This window comes from Strix uralensis, chromosome 21, assembly GCF_047716275.1.
Source record: "Strix uralensis isolate ZFMK-TIS-50842 chromosome 21, bStrUra1, whole genome shotgun sequence".
NCBI lineage: Eukaryota > Metazoa > Chordata > Aves > Strigiformes > Strigidae > Strix > Strix uralensis.
Genome location: NC_133992.1, coordinates 7,526,343 through 7,543,207, shown reverse-complemented (window position 1 = coordinate 7,543,207; position 16,865 = coordinate 7,526,343). Strand labels below are relative to the sequence as shown.

At 40.5% G+C, this 16,865-nt stretch overlaps 1 protein-coding gene across 3 annotated transcripts in view; it reads right to left on the bottom strand.

Moving 5' to 3' along the window:
* ABL1 (ABL proto-oncogene 1, non-receptor tyrosine kinase) overlaps positions 1 to 16,865 on the bottom strand; it is an 82,833-nt gene that overhangs the window by 64,030 nt on the left and 1,938 nt on the right. The gene's annotated exons all lie outside the window — the stretch shown is intronic.

Sequence of the window (16,865 nt, the reverse complement as noted above, 5' to 3'; positions counted from 1 at the left end):
AGCTGCCGCTCGCCGCTGCGGCTGCCTGAACTCCCGATCAAATGTCAGAGCGCTATTCAGCTTGTATTACTTGAGAGCAGGGAAGGATCGGGGAATTGTTTCAAACTGATAAAGATATTATTACAATTTTTAGCTTTTATTAGCATGAGGGCAACCATTTGCAATTTTCATTGTCCCTTTAACTAAGTTTCTCAAATCTGGGACAAAAGCTTCCAGCATAATTAAAATGGAGAAAGATCTGCTCGGGGACCACCAACTCACACCACAAGGAAAGCAGTGGGGGGAGAAGGAGAACTGGAGACGGAGGTAGGGCTGCTCGTTGGTTGTGTTTAATGCTTTTACTGCCTGCATTCAGAAGCAAAGGCTCAACTGTGAAATACTGCAAACTTGCAAGAAAATAGCAAGAATTACCAACACTGTTATTTACTAGCAGGGGAGTGACCCCATAAGAATACATTAGCTCATCATCAGTATTTCATCCTGCTCTTCGCTAAGCTGAAGGCTCATTTCTGCTGCAAGTAACACTTTGTTGTCCATGTATCACAGCACGAGACAGATCCAAAACCAATCTGCTCAGTCAAAACCTTTCCCTCTCCCGGTTACTTCTTCCCTTAGACGAAAGGTGATTAGACCGTTCAAAGAACAATGCAAATAACCAGGTTCGTATATACATTTGTACATTAAAAACAAATGTCCATACCATCTCTCTCCAATGTTATTTACAACGTGTCTGAAAGCTATTATCTAAGATATTATCTGGCATAGAGACTAGAATAAGATATTCTGAGCATATTAGCAGCATATCACATATTGAAACGATTTGTGCAGATTTGCTCCATTCATATACTGTTGATGCTTAAAATATAACAAAGAATTTAAAACAGGAAACTTGCATATGTACTAGGAAGTAGAGAAAAAATAATAATAAAAAATATTGGGAATTCTCCAGTGCAAATATTTCCAACTACAAACTGATTCTCATTATCTTTCATCTGCCAAAAAAACAAATTAAAATATCAATCAAATGTAGTGATCCAGGTAAGAGTCTTAAACTGCATCTTCAGTTCAATAACAGCAATTATTGTGTCATTGTTCTCAACTCGTTGAGCTCCTCAAATGAGATCAGAACTGACTACAGCAAAAAACCCCACAAAATCTCAACAAAAAAATCTGTCATCCACAATACCTGAATGACATTTGAATCATGATATTTTTACCTCTAGAACAGGTAACAGTGAAATGAAATTAAGGTTGTCAGCATTTCCATTATGAAACGCTAGCCATAAAAACTACTACTATACAGTCTTTGCATTTTTTATTTACTAGAATTTTTCTATTTTTCAAGTAAAAGTCAGTCTGAAGCTTTGAAGTGCGCTAAAACAATGTGGCAGTATTAGGTCCTCGAGCACTAAAGGCTACTGAGCAAAGGCTTGAGATAGACTTCCAGCAGCATAGTAACACGTGTACAGTGTTTGCTTTAGGCTGCTGTGCCCAGCTATCACAATTTACACACAGGAGTAGACCAGTGAAACAGTAGCTGGTATCATCTTAAAGCTCTGTTTGTTTTCCACCAAGACATGAGGAAGCATATATCCAGGTAAGCCCCCTCACAAGCTATTAAAAGAGCACTTTAATCCACACGAGTCTCAGTGACTTTCCTTCATCTGCACAGATCAGACTATGCACATGGACATTAAAATACTGTAAATAGTGGGAAGGACTAGAGCTGGTGGCAGAACTCTTCAGCCCCTCCACATGCTGAAACAGGCAGCTCCATGTCTATCAGTAGTCCTAGTGCTTCACATGTTGAGATCTCCTAAGCAAATTGCTTGCAGTGACACCTGCTAAATTACCTTTATTTCAGAAAAGCCATTCAGGGGTACTTAGACTCCCTCACATGCCAAATGTCAGCTGAGAGTGAATCTTCTTTAAAACAGAAGTTAAGAACCAAGGGAGGAGGGGGTAATTTGCTTACTGGCAACAGGTCTCAGCAGTTCAGGTAACCCAGCCTGGCAGGGATCAGCCATCACTAGCACCCAAAGACTGCTGCGTGGCTCAGAGCAGATGAGATGAACTACTAGCTATGGCCCAGTTCCTACAAGACAGAAGTCTTCACTTCAATCCGTAAGCACAGCCATCAGCCTTGCTGACAGCATCAGCAGCTGGGGAAGTGGGCAGGATATACTGAAATGCCCTTTCTCTCCCTAAAAAGCCCACAACCCTTCCATCAGACACCACAGCCAAGGGCTGTCACTGCCTGCAGATCTTCTGAACTGGGGACTCTTCTGCCAGGGGTCTCAAACCAGCACCTTTTAAAGTGCTACACTCATGTAAATAAGTCGGGTTTTTAAGAACAAATTAGTTGAGCATATTCTGTGAAGTTATTTCATTTGTTTTTGCTCCTGTTCATTTATTCCAATCTACTGCACCTTCCCTTGGAGAGGTTATTAAACGCTCTGCTAATGGCCGCCAGCACTCATTTAATTCTTCTTAATGAATGTATGAGTGAGTAGCGGAAGCTATTATGTAGGGCTTAATAAAGGGCGGGAAGGAATTTCCTAAAATTTATTGCCACAGGCTGCTGCTTGAAGATAAAATAAATGGTAATTGCTTGGAACAGGAAAGAGGAGGATGATAAAATGTCCCTAGACGTGAGGTAAAAAAAAATACCAAGTCCTATGAACCAAAATCTCAAAGCCCGAAGGATCGCAAAAGCAAGATGGCCTCCTCCTGACTTTTAGCTTTTTGTAGTCCTTAAGACATTTTCTTTGAACATGGATGCTGAATGATGAACTCAATCTCAGCTGCAAGGATTATTTTAGGACACTAGAAATACAACTGTTCATATAAAAAAAAAGGCATTAATTCAGACAGCATCTTATGAAGATATTATTTGCGAGAAAGGGACAACATGGAAAAAATGGAAGGACAATGTTTCTGGACTATTGAGTCCAGCAATACAATCTTTCCTAAAGTACAGGGTTTATGGTATGAAGGAGACACATAACATTTTGCTACAATTATGTTTCTTCTTTCCCATCGCTGTTTTGGTCAGGGCTGATGGAAGAAGGGAAATTACCGAGAGGCAGACCTCTGTGTTGTTTCTTCAATTTCTGCTACTGTTTGTTAAAATAAATAAAAATCAGCAGGCTGAAGGAGAAAGAAAGTGTCTGAACTGGAAGTCGTGAGTGTCTGTCCTACACCAAAGTGCTGCAATCACACTGCCAGCCTCCCAGCAAGCTCCAGGTCAGACCTCAACACAGGCAAGAACAAAGTGGAAATCAAAGACTCATCCCATGTAATCGCAATCTAAGAGAAAAATATAGATTTTGAAAACAAAGCTTTTTATTATAACGCACAACAATCTTCTGTCTACATAATCCGTCAGGCTTCACTCAGACAGTATGATCCAGTCATACAGATGAGTTGGGTAAAAACTTTGATCAGTCTCATCAAGAAAGCTGAAAAACAAGTTTCCCAAGAACGGGTCTGATTCTTTGTTTCCACTAAGCAGTTGGAGGCAATATTTTGCACATTAGAAACTGCCAAAGTATTGACTAAAAATCAGACTATTCATGAGTTACATGAACTTTAATTACAGAAGCAGCAATGAGATTGCAACACTCTTGTGATTAGAGCAATAGCTCGAGGCTGCGGTGGGAGAGCAGAGCAGGGATGTCTGCACATCAACGTACCCGAGTGCCACCGACATTTCAAGTACAGCTGCCCCAGAAAGGACACTGTAGGTCTCTAAGCACCAAAATGCAGCAGGAAAGAACAACTACGCAGACTATAGAAAGAAGATGTCAAAATAGCAAACTGAGTGGGCAAGGCATCTATTTCCCTTTACATAAAGGGGCAGAAAGAAAGAAATACTATTTTCAGTGGCAAGCTAATATATCCAAGAGCTTGAAAGTTGACCCAAGAAGAAAAACAAGATTAGGTTTGCTCTTTTTTGCTGCTTAGGGCAGACAAAGCCCCTCTCAGAAAAGCACCATTTTTCATGCCAGCTTTGACCATCTTAAAACCAGAAAAAAAGAGGATAAAGTCCAATTTTTCTTTTTTAAATCCTTGGCAGGTCACCTGCAAGTGCAGTCCAACAGCTTTTTCTAGCAGGCAGTAAGAAATTATGATTTTCTTTTCTAAACAAGGATTTCAGTTCCTTCAGCTCAACAGCAGGATTTTCATAGTCCAGTGGAATACAAAGCAATCAGCCAACCTGCAAGAGCATCCAATCTGAAGATGGACAGTTGCTTCTCTGAGAGGAAAAGCAACAATCTGGTAGAGACAAAAAACAATAACAAAAAATCAAAACAAACAAAAAAAAATCAGCTTTAGCATACTGGAAGACAAAAGGTAAGCTGCTACAAGATGAGTGTGAAATGTCAGGGGAGATATTACACAAATTTGCAAAGGATAGGTGGCTATCGGATAGGCATCTACTGGAGAGTGTTCCACAAGAAGAATTTAGTCTTCTCCTATTCCAATGAAGAATTAAAGGAAAATTAATGTGCATAGCATTCTGTGTATTGGCACTATTACCTGTACAAAAGGCAACACTTCTAATTTAAACCAGCAAACACAAATTATCCCATCCCTGAGTAAGCACTTCCACACTTTTCTTAACCCTCTTCCACTCCTATGAACAAGGCTTATTACCTATTTATATGGGCTTATAGAGCAAGATATGATGATAAAAAACATAAAGACAAAGGATCTGTTTTTCGACTTCGGAACAAACCAAGCAGGTACTTGTTAACTACCTGTGATGTGCAGGGCTGTTCCCCGCTACCAGGAACGACGGCGTTTGATTTACCTCAGTGCTGGCACGCCCTGGAATCACTACCTGCACAAACCTCAATTACCCAGCCTGAAAATATAAATCCAAGGACAATCCCTGTACTGAGGGGAAATGATTGAAAAAAAAAAAAAATCTCAACTGTTCTTTCAAACATAACACTAGCTGATGTCAGGCATAAAGAAAAAACTGCTTTTTTTCCCCCGTTTTATTTGGTTTGGGTTTGGTAGCAAGAGTTTTCATTTCTACTGTGTGCAAGAGCCAGATGTGGGAGGAAAAGCGTAGGTGGCATAAGGGAAAGTAGGAATGAAGGTCCTTGTCGTGGTTTATCTGTGGTACACTACGTTTCAAAATAACAGGAGCTCTGTCATCCAGGCTGGCTCATAACCGCCCCCGCAGCAGGAAGCGGCAGAAGAGCCCTGGAGAAGCCGTGCACATTTCCGTCGTCCTCCTCCCCCCCGTCCCCGTTATCTGCTTTTACTTGTGCATCTCATAAAACACCCCCAGGCCAACCCTTGGCGAGGCTAGCTCCTTTATAAAATGTTCCTGGTATGATCCTGGGCTAAAAGCAATTCCCTCACCACAGCAGCAACCCCGGGATGCTCAGACTGACGCGTTAGCCTCTGAAATCCAGAGCCAGGACAGGTGATTTGTACTCAGGAGGAGTCAGAGGTGCTACACGGTGCGAGGAGATGAGTCCAGGCAGCTGCCAGCACCAACATCCCTGGCGCTGGTGGGGCTTCGTTCAGGCAGGACCTGCATTCACAGAGCTTCACCAGGCAGCTGGTCCCCAGCGATACAGTGTCAGGGTGTAGGTGCACTGACAGCAGATCTCCCTCCCCCACACCTTTTTTTTTTTTTGATAGTACTTTGCCTAAAGTATTAATTTGATTTTTTTTTTAATACATTTGGATGGGGAAAGAGGAAAAAGGGAAAAGTGTCCATCAACCCACTCTCTTCCCATTTGTTGTAGTCTAAAGAAATCCATTTTTCAGCTTTGCATTCAAGAACCGTGATAGTAATTTTTAATTGTACTGCATATTTGTATCCTCTTAAATAAATCAGAATTTCTTTACAAGTCAGAAAGGCACCCTACAATTACCTTTTCAGCGCATCTCCCCTTAGGTAAGGCCTTACTCTCCAAAGCTCTCATGGACTCATCCCTTACGCACACTACACAAATGGGTACCTCCACGGCGCCTGGCTACGACCACAGTACACACTGAAGCAGGGATAAAGAGAACTCAAATCTATGTGTGATTGTGCAAGACTGTAGTAAAGAGGTCTCTGAAGTAGAAGAGAGCACCTTTACTTGCATGGGATTAGTTTTACTTCTAAAATTTTTAGAAGTAGTACATTTTTAAAATTCAGCTGCTAGCAATTCCAATTTGAGAATCATAAAAAGTACTATATTAATAATTGAAATGTAAAATGCCTGTCTGGTTTGCTCCAGTCCTCAGGCCCCCTCCCCAAAGGGCATGATTTGCCTTAGGGGAGCATTTCACAAGCAGCACACCAACTTTCCGAAATACAACTTCAGCAGATGAAAGCCTCATAACCACAGATGAGCTGCCGCCCTTCTAATTCTGGAATTTAAAAACGGTGACATCCACGGAGCTATTTAAACTAATTTAAAGGTAGAACGGCCAAAATACTTCAGCCCAACCAAGCACTTCAGATACCACACGGTATAATTATTCCAGATGCAGCTCACCAGCAATCTCCCCATTTCAGCCACAACATCCCCCCTTTATCAAGCGGCAGACAGCGTTCCGCCATCGCTGCCGTGACTCACCGACACCGGGGTGATGAGGCACCCTCAACACCGGGTGATTCAAGACTCTCTGGTGGCCATGAAATGTGTCTCATACCAGGGGCTCCAGATCATCAGGTTCCAAGTCCAGCTGAAGCCCTCCGCTTCCTAATTTGGAAACGGTGCAGATGAGGGAGATGTCTGAGCTGGAAAACATCCGCTCTGTTGGTGTCTGCGTCCTTCACCTTGATGCTTTTAATGCCTCTGTAGCTAGGCAGGACTAAATGATGTGAACATGGCCAATACACTGTAACATTCACTTTTCTGGGGAAAAGTAACATAATTAGAACAAAAACACCTCACTGGATTTGTGCTACTTATCCCAAAGAGTGGAATGCAAATATTTCATGTTAACATTTCATGGTTCTTTGAATCCTTACCCGACACTAAATGCAGCACTGATCGCTATTTTCATTTAATGTTCTTCAAATCCTGTGTTTTTACCAGGATTACAAAGCCATGTTACTGCTCAGTGAAGTTCGCAATTACTCTCAGGAGAGGTCTGCTTATCAACATTGCGGCAGGTCTTCAATGAAATGTCATGCAGTACCTGTGCTTTGCAGAGGCAAAACCGCAGTAACCGAGATGATTATATTAGCATTTAAAGCTAGTATTTGCCTCCAAAAATCCAACCTTTATTAGCCTAATTCATCCTTTTGCTTGGCTCAAAATATCACCTACTTATTTAAGAGGTGTTATTAGCTCTGTGCATTTTGCAAACCAGTAACAGCCTTTAGGATTTGGCCTTCTCCAGACCCATCACTGCAGCCATTCCAGAATGAACTCCTAGAATACGCCTGCAAGTTGTATTTAGCAAGCGATACAAAACACACGGTGCATCTGGCATTGTACTTGTCACCATACAAAGCCTCACTCTCTAGCAAGAGCTAGGTAAAAAGCACCAGTAATTCTTGCAGCGAGGTCTAATTAGACTGAAGTTTCCCCAACAGGTTTTTTTCCTAATGATATGGAATGTGAAGGGTTGAGCAACACTTACACTGTCTGTGATCACCTCATAACAATAATTACTACTTAAAACCTGAAACGCTGTAGCACCTTGACATCCAAACCTCTGTGTGGGAGGCACTGTTTAGACAGACAATCCACAGAACCTGAAAAAATTGCAGCTTCTGCATGAACATCAACAGTATCAAATGATGGGAATAGTTTTGTCTTGCCTCCAGTTCATTTCCAGTAAAGGACATCTATTTTGTATTAAATAGCTGCACATTTGGAAAAAAAAATGATTATAGCAAACACATTTAATGCAGTCCATCAATAGTCTTAAAAGAAGTAAAGGTTTGATTGCAGAGAATTTTAAATGCATCTTCTTAACCATGAAGTTAAATATATTTAAGAAGAAATAACAGCTTGGTATTAATTCAAAATATTTCATTTGAGCTTTCCTAAGTTATTTGCAAACATTAGGTGTAGCCAGACAACAGTAGCTCTAATAGCTGTTCCAGTAATTCTGACTAAACTAGAATGTACCTTTTAAACGAACATTATGCGTTGTCAGATTTACAGAGGATATGAAGAGAGCTTAGACCTAATAAAAATAATAAAAACCCATTCAAGCATACATATTTATGGCTTAAACTATTTTGCTAGATGCACTAAATCTTATTCATTATTATAAAATTGTCCCACTCAAAAGAGATTTTAGTGAAATAGAGTACTACTAGATTACAACTTCGCTTTTGTTAGCATTGCTACGACTTCATAAAAGTATAACTCCACAATTAGCTCTGTGATAGCAATTCTGACATTCAGACAACACCAACTGTGTAAATAGCTGTAACAGGCTGAATATTGTTTTCAGTTTTCTCCGAGCATCCTTGCCAGGAATAGCTCACATCTTTAGAAATGTCGGACAATGCTGCAAGAGGATTTACAGAATCAATTTCTATCCTAGGAGTACCACACAATTTAATATAAAAAAATATAAAATATGTATATAATTTTTAAAAGTCAGTGTGGCATACAAAAGGCGTAGGGGAATGAGATCAAATGTAGAAGACAGCAAGAAGTGAAAAGGAATACAGCACTGACAACTATTTCTGTTGTTTTAAGAAAATAAAGAATGGGCTGAAATGGAGCTTGAAGTGGCGAGGGAGCAAGATTTTCCTATTAACAGCAAAGCAAACATCACGTACCAACCTCTTTTTCATCAGCAAGCAAGCTCAGAAAGATTATAGGCTCTAAAAGTAACTAAAAAGACTTGACAGCCACTATTCCTGAAAATCATGGTTGTCACTTCCGACCCTGGTTCTTGCTATTAACTTTTGCTCATTTCCAGGACACTCCTTACTGCAGGGCGTTTGTTTTAACCACAGCAAGTTATTAAAAAGATTCAAAGAAGACACCTGGTGGCCAGTGCGTCAAACGACACTTTTCTCAAGGTTTATTACAAAGGTATCACAAAAATCCAAGTGAAAACAGTGGACTTCACTGCATAACAGCCCTGTTGATAACCCACTGTGGTCAGGCCAGAAACTGAGAAACCTGAGTAGTCAGGAACAGCCCTTCCCCAGTTACATTAAATGAGACAGCACCTAAAAAGCAGCTTTTGAAACTGGGCAACTTGAACACAAATGAAATCGCAAACATTTCCTGAAAGCCCAAACAATTTCCTATTTAAACTTTCCACATCCTTATCCCACTACCATGCACACATTCAGCCTCTGGAAAAACAACATTATTTATTCTGGGAACACACACTAAAGAAAAAAAAAAAAAAAGCCATGAAAAAGCCTTCAGTTATGCCAGGTGTAGACCGGCAGCTGATCAGCTCATTGGGTTCACAGCAACAACCTGATGGAGTCCTTGTGTGTGTTGGTAAATTCTGGATGTGTAGAGTTAAGTGAAATTTCCTCCTAGATAGTGTCAGTGTGATGGGAAACACAGGGAACATGCCCAGGTCACTCTGTACTTCCAATAACAATGGACATCGAACCGGGAACAACCAGCAACTCAGTGAAGGGGGGACTCTGTACTTCAGCAAGCTTTGCCATCCCCAAACCCAGGCATTTAACAGGCAGTGGAATATGGAATTCCATATTGTCTTCATTACACATTATTCCCAGCTTCCGAGTTCACCATTCCCTCTTTGATGCAAATATGGAGTGCAAACCACAGCAGAATAAGGTTCAGCATTTTACTATTTTTACATACTCCTTTATGAGCTTTAAAGAGAGACTGGACCAGACAGGATTTGCTACTGATCAGGCAGCACTTCAAAGGATGAGCTTACCGAGGGGCAGACTGGACACAACTCGCCCTGGAAAAGCATGCGAGAAGTACCGAGTTGATATGGTAGGAGTAAGGTAGGAACTGAAGTCAGTCTAAAAGATAAATGCACCAAAATGCCTTAGAAAAGCGGCACTAATGGATAAGAAGCTTCTCAAGGCAGGCAACATCTAGCAATATTGATTCTTTAATACACACAATGAAACCAAAGTCTTAATGATTAATAATCTGTTGTGAAATTCTATTCATTAGGTAAAAACAGAACATGGAGATGACACAACATAAATCAGGCAGTCTCCTCACTCATGAAAGAATGATGATCTTGCTTGTGCCCATGTAAATTAGCAGCAATCACTCTGCAGAAAAGCAAGCTCATGCTTTCACAACCTGACTGGTAACAGCAAGAAGAAATTCTGGGAAAGAACAAAAAAAAAAACCCCAAATCTAACTTCAAGCCTAACTTCAGAAAGTACTTTAGACAAAAACTAAAGCAAGCTGGTGTTCAGGACATGCTTGCCCTGTCATTACAACGGGCAACCCATCCCTCCCAGAGCATAAACCACAGTTTTGGCAAAATTTGATACGAATCTGCTATCAGGGTGGTGTAACTTCCAGCTATTTCACAAAAAGTTATGCTTAATATCTAAGCTCAGAACTGGGATTAAACATGCAAGTTTAAAGAAAGAACAAAGGAAAGACACTGCCTTAGCTTTACTTATTAACATTGTCTGGGTGTTCATTACCCTTTTTGTCCAAGATTCCTCTTTAAACTGATAAAATGGATACTCTGGTAAGCAGATTAATAACCTCTACAGGTTGTTTAGATTGATCTTAAATCAGCATAGAGCAGGATAAGAGTTGACCAAGGTGACAGTCAACGAAAGCAAAGTAACAAGAGTCCCTCTTGCTTCTGCTGAAACTGCTCTGCACGTTTCTACAGTAATGGACTTCTGCGATTCACAACAGACCTTTTTATAAGAAGACTTACTACTCCTCACCAGAATGGCACAGTACATCTGAAATGACAAGAGACTGCTGGGTGAAGACACTGGCGCTCTTTATACAGCCATCAACAGACACTGCAGATAGAAGGCAGCCCCCTCCCCCTGCCAAAAAAAAAAAAAAAAGGAAAGCGAAGTCCATCTGCAACAATAACTCCAGAAGGACAGTAGTATTTTAAACACTTCCTTCAGTCTACATGAAGGCAAATCAACCAGAGCATTTTATATAGCCGAAAGAGATGACACCTATAACATACCGAACGTTCACACCCACACGTTTTAAACCTTACAGTGTGGATCGAGTGCACCGATGGAGCTGCACTAGTCTGGGAAATCTGGGGATGCTAAAATACTCCAAACAGGGACCAAGGCTTAAGGCAGGGCGCTCTGAACCTTTACTGAACACGCCACTGGTATCAGCTGGATGTTAAGAGATAGACTAACTACTGCGGCCACGCATCCAGACTGCCTGGTATCAGTTAACAGCATTCCCTACCTGACACCTTCCCAAGATGACAGTTACAGTCGCATCTGCGTGAGTAAATGGAGCGGAACTGGCCAGAACTGACAATACTCACCCATTTATTTCTAGTCTGCTTTATCACAGTTCCTATAAGCACAGCTGGAAACTCAGCCCTGTTGTTCCAAGACACAACACAACAGCATCCCCACCCTAAAACAACAATCTGCCCGACAAGACGTTCCAAGGCCATTTTCACCTTTCTGCACCCTCGTGATTTGCTATATGCCACTGAGCCTGTCACAGAGAGCACCGGGGATGAAACTCAGGATTCCCAACACTCAGCAATTGGACTGTGTCAACTTCTCACTTTCAAGCTTAAGATTTAAACTCTTCAATTTAAAATACTGAGAGTTTGTTGGTAAATGTTAAAGTGTGCTGAATGAGATGATTGCTTACAAGCAACAATTTCTATCCTAATACCCTGCAGCCTTCTCTTGCCTCTCTGTCCTGATCTTCTCACATAGCATTCCTATTAAAATTTGTACATAAGAATGCAGAACCAGCACCGTCTGTTAATGAAAGTCTGGCATACGAGCAACCACAACCCATTCGTCGTGAAGGAGATGAACTGCTTAAACATGGCAAGTTATCAAAGATTAGTCAGTGCACAAAACAGAACTGCTTTTGCCCCAGAAAAGGATTAGCCTTTCCCCATCATCATCTTCCACCTCAGCATGTGGAAAAGCAGTTTAGCAAGTCTTAGGTCTCTTTCCTAACATATTCCAACCCTAGATCGAGTTTTGTGGAGGAGCTTCTTAACAAAACCTACCGGTATTTGATAATTGGAGCAGGAAAAAATACAGCAATAGCTTTGTATGATGAGAAGGGATATAGTCAGAGGCAGTAAACAAATCTGCATTTGGTGTGCAGCAGATGTCAGCATTAACCAGACTAATACTGGAGCACATCGAAGTTGGATACATAAGCAATGATCTCAAAAGCTGGGGATAAGTCTCCTAATAGAGATGGAATTAAAGTTTGGGAGCTGCCAAATCTCCAGCCTAACAACGGAGAAAGTTTTGTCAGTTTAGAATGCAGACCTGAGACACTGAAGGCAGGCTCTAAATTATGGACTCCTATTAGGCCGATGCTAATGATACAATTTCAGGTGAATGGTCTAAAGCGGAACCAGGAGTAGCATCTTCCAAGTCTCAGGTTTTGCAGTTAGTGAAGCAGAGATGAAGTATAAAAATGCCCCAAGGAACAATGGAAAGAGATAAATGCACGGTTTGTAACTACATGGGTTTAAAGAAACAGAATTCTAGTATGGAAGGAATCTCATTTAAATCATTTCCATGTATGGGCAATTGACTGTCTAATAAATGTATATTGCATATAAAGAAGATATATTGAGCTCACCTGTAGGATAAAGGATAACGAGTAAAAAATCATGTATTATTGCTTGAGCACGACCTGCTCTGGACTACCCAGCTGATAAAAGTATATTCCAAAGCCATACAGTTATTAATAATATTTTACAAAAAAAAAAAAAACAAAACACCAACCTCCCTGGAATTATGCATTTTCCTACATGGTATGAAAGTTACCAGCATTTCATTAAAATAATAAACACCAATACAATTATAACAGTATATATTGTAGTATATACTCATATGCTGGTCAATCACCAAGCCCTGAGGAAGGAACCAATTACAAAGTAATCTACTTATTTTCACAATTCAAACATGAAATTTAGTAGTATAAAACAAGATAGATTATTAAACCTAAAGACTCTTAAAAATCAATTTGAAATCAATAATATAGAAAAAGATACTTTTGAGTGGGTTTTTTTCTAATAGTGAATTTCATAGGGCATGTCTCCAACTGGCAGCTGTGACAAGCTTATGCTATGGATCTGTTTTGTACAATTACTCCCTAATTAAAGCACTAAAGCTTTCAGCACCCTTGTAAGAAAAAAAGTTCAGAGCCAATATGAAAGAGACTGTCGTAGGCTGACTTCAGCTATATTCAGCACCAAAGGTATTAGAAAAACGGATCCAGTTCCTGGAGTTTGGCTCTTTACAGTAAGGTGAACAGCTCCATTAAGCTTCCCTATCACTTATCTGCTGCAAGAGAAACTATCAGAAAGACCACATTTTATCACTACAAGAGACCAAGAAAAGAACATTCTTGTGTGAATGCTTTATCAACTATATTCTAAAGATACTTAAAATAAAGCTCAAAGCTGAACAACTATCACTCCCTGGTAGTGTAAAGGTGTAACACAGATTCAAAAAGAAAGTTCTCTTTCTACCAACTTTACGGTTAGCCATATTTGCATTGCTTTGCAGAATGAAAAAGTTTTAAGACCAAGCTGATATCTGTCAGTGATCCGTTCTATGTAACAAGAAGCAGCGTATAAGAAAGTCTCATACTCAAAACCCCTTCAGAAGGTTTCTTCTTCCTCACAAATCAATCATTTCTCTGACTGCCACAGCAAGACTGGAACCAATGACAGCAAATATGTACATCAAACTGTAGCATCATCTGAAAGACCTATATTTCAAGATATTAATTACCATAATTTTGCATTGTTAAATCTAAAAATCACACTCAAGTTCCCACCAACATGCCCATGGAAGGATGGTCCCTGTTTCCAGTCACTGTCACAATTTCCACAGCAAAGACTATATATAAAACTCAACCCTTCAGGCTCGCACAAGTGGAGACACCGCTCAGGGTTTCACCCCTCAGAACACCGTTCTGCTGCTGACCAAGCAGCATCACAACAGTCAATTGCGCAGTAAGTGGAATTCAAAGCTGTGGACCAAATCCACCCTCTCGCTAATGAGTTATCCTAGCACCTCTTCCTCACCTCAGCATCACAGGTCTAATGATTAGAATTCATTTTTTAAGCCTTCAGGTGCTGCTTTTGCTTGGAGATACTGTTCTACCAAGATGCTTCAAGGGATCTGCTCATCATTCAGCACAGCAACACCTACTCAAGACAGCTGTAGAAGGTGGGGTGTTTGCCGATCGCTCCAGTGAACTACTGCCAACTCTGGGATCAGACTTGAGCCCTGTGGGAACACGCTGTTCCTTTCAGAAGTTTGAGTTTTGCCGAGATGAATGTGCTGTAAAGCCACAAGACACACTAGCATGTAAACTTCGAAATGCATTGATAAAGTCGTTCCTATTAACTGCCTACTGACCACAGCTTTTCTCGCAGTTGGATATTCCCAAAAAGCAGTCACTATAGACTCAGTTCTCAGCTGAGAAAAGCACAGGGGAAGAGACAAATGTTGCCTTTTATACCTTCTCTCAATTTCAAGCTTGCAAGCAGTCTAAGAGATGGAGTAATCTGCGTCAAAATGAAATCTGTAAAATCCTGTCAAGGGCTACTCTGCTGCCCAGGGTAACCGTAGCAGCATGAACTCTAGCTTGTAAAACACCCTTAGCAGAGAAAGCAGCAACACAAAAGAAAGAAGCCCAAAACTTGCCCATAGATTTTATTTTTTCCCCTTAATGCACTTCTCAATTGTCAACTCATGACAAAATTTAGAGCCTTTCTGCATTACTCTCACAGAACATTCGACCACCAGCAGAGCTGATTTCTGGCCAGTTGCCTCCTTGCTTTTCAGAAGCCTCTGGATGCTTTGCTTTGAGTGCTGCGGAGAGCGTGACAACTGAGAAATGGAATTACTTCCCTGAAAGTTATTTTGCTTTACACCGTTAGTATCTGATAATATTCACTTAACCCTTTCAGCTAAGATTCGATATCACTGAAGCAATTAAGGTCTTCAGTGCTCTGAAAATCACTGCTAAGCATTTGCTGAATGAGCCTTAGTAGAACTTAGCAGGTAGTGGTCCCACTGAAACAGGATCAGGAAACAGTTTTACCAAAATGCAACCGTAACAGCAGAGCCATGCTACTACCAACTCTGGTTTTTTTTTTTTTTCTCGTATGTTTTAATACGCAGGAACTTCAAACAAGTATCTTTAAGAATTCAACTATCTCAAGGGGTTTACTTTAAGCAGCCCACCCTGGAATTTCTCCTTAAGCATTTCTTAGTTACGAAAAGCAAGAAACGTGATTTTCCTGGGACAAACTAGTTCCCACAATGCGACAGAGAAACCAGATACGGTGTTTGGCATTTAGAAGAAACTGTGTAATGAAAATACTGAAAGACAAACACGCAAAAATTTAAGCCCTGAAAAAAACGCCGATCTATTTTTATGAACTACAGACTGTGACACCCTATCTAAATAGGATTGAAAACATTAAATACTATTCTGTCCATTAATTATAAAGTATGTCAGACCATATATTTCAAAGACAAATTATCAATTAAAAAAATAGAGGGAAATAGAAATAAAAATAGAGGTAAATATAAAAAAAATATAGGGAAAAGAACTTTCTAAAATGAACTTTGTTCCCTCTGCAATTTTCCAGGTATTTTAAGATAGCATTTTTCAGGATAGGAGCAGCCCAAACTCAAAACCGAGCTGAACAACAAACAATGATGGTACAGCCTTCTACTGTCTGTACTTCGAAGAACCATTTCATACACCCACAGAAAGAAACTTTTCCTCATGTGGATAAGCGAGGCTGATCTTCCACAGTTCTCTTAACAGATGTCCTGGCCTTGATGTCCCCTTTCAAGTTTATTCTTTTCTAAATCAAGACACTGAGGTCTCTTGTGGACATATGGTGTATGGACATTATAGACGCTATTTTTCTTTGCAAATGTGCTAGGATCTTCTGACCTCAGGTCGTACTGGCAAGAAGTTACCATCTGCCTATTCCTGTTAGATGATCAAAAAGGAGCGTTTCTGGCTCTTCTGCTACATCAAAACACCAAAGGTAGTTAGAATACTTTACTGCTTGCAGTTAGCGCTCTCCCCGTATCTCATCTGACCTTGAAACTCTGTCCAAAGTAGTAAAAGCAGCAACCAAACTGGGGGTGGAGGAGCGGCTGTATCACAGGACTGAAAGCATGGCTTGGAAAAATCCGGCAGCAGGTTTATCATCACAGGGCCAAGTCAGCCCTTATGTTCTCTAACCTTCCCTTAATTACTTTCAGTTTCCTCAGTGCACAAACATTGTATGGGAAATTAAAAGAAATAACATCTATGTAACTCAAAACATATTTCAACACAGCAGTACATACACAGGATCTCTGTGTCTTCGCTGAACACTGCACAGGATTTCTTGGGCCCTTCTAGAAACACAGAATGGGAGAAAGTTTAAAAGCAAAGTCCAGCTCAAACAAAACTGAATCAAAACTTTTCCACTAAGTAGACTGTGCTCTCAGCCACAGCAAATACCGCAATTTTCATTTATACAAAGATTACAGATGCAGTTTTGTTTTGTTCACAAATAAACTTCCTCAAGAGGACAAAACTGTGGAAGCAGCTTTGTCAATATCCCATTCTCCAGCTGAAGATAGCAGCCAGTAGCATGTTTTCTCCAAGCACATTAGAATTAAAAAAGCATTGTGTAAAAGCAAGGATTACTCCAAAAAGTTTTGGTGAAACAAT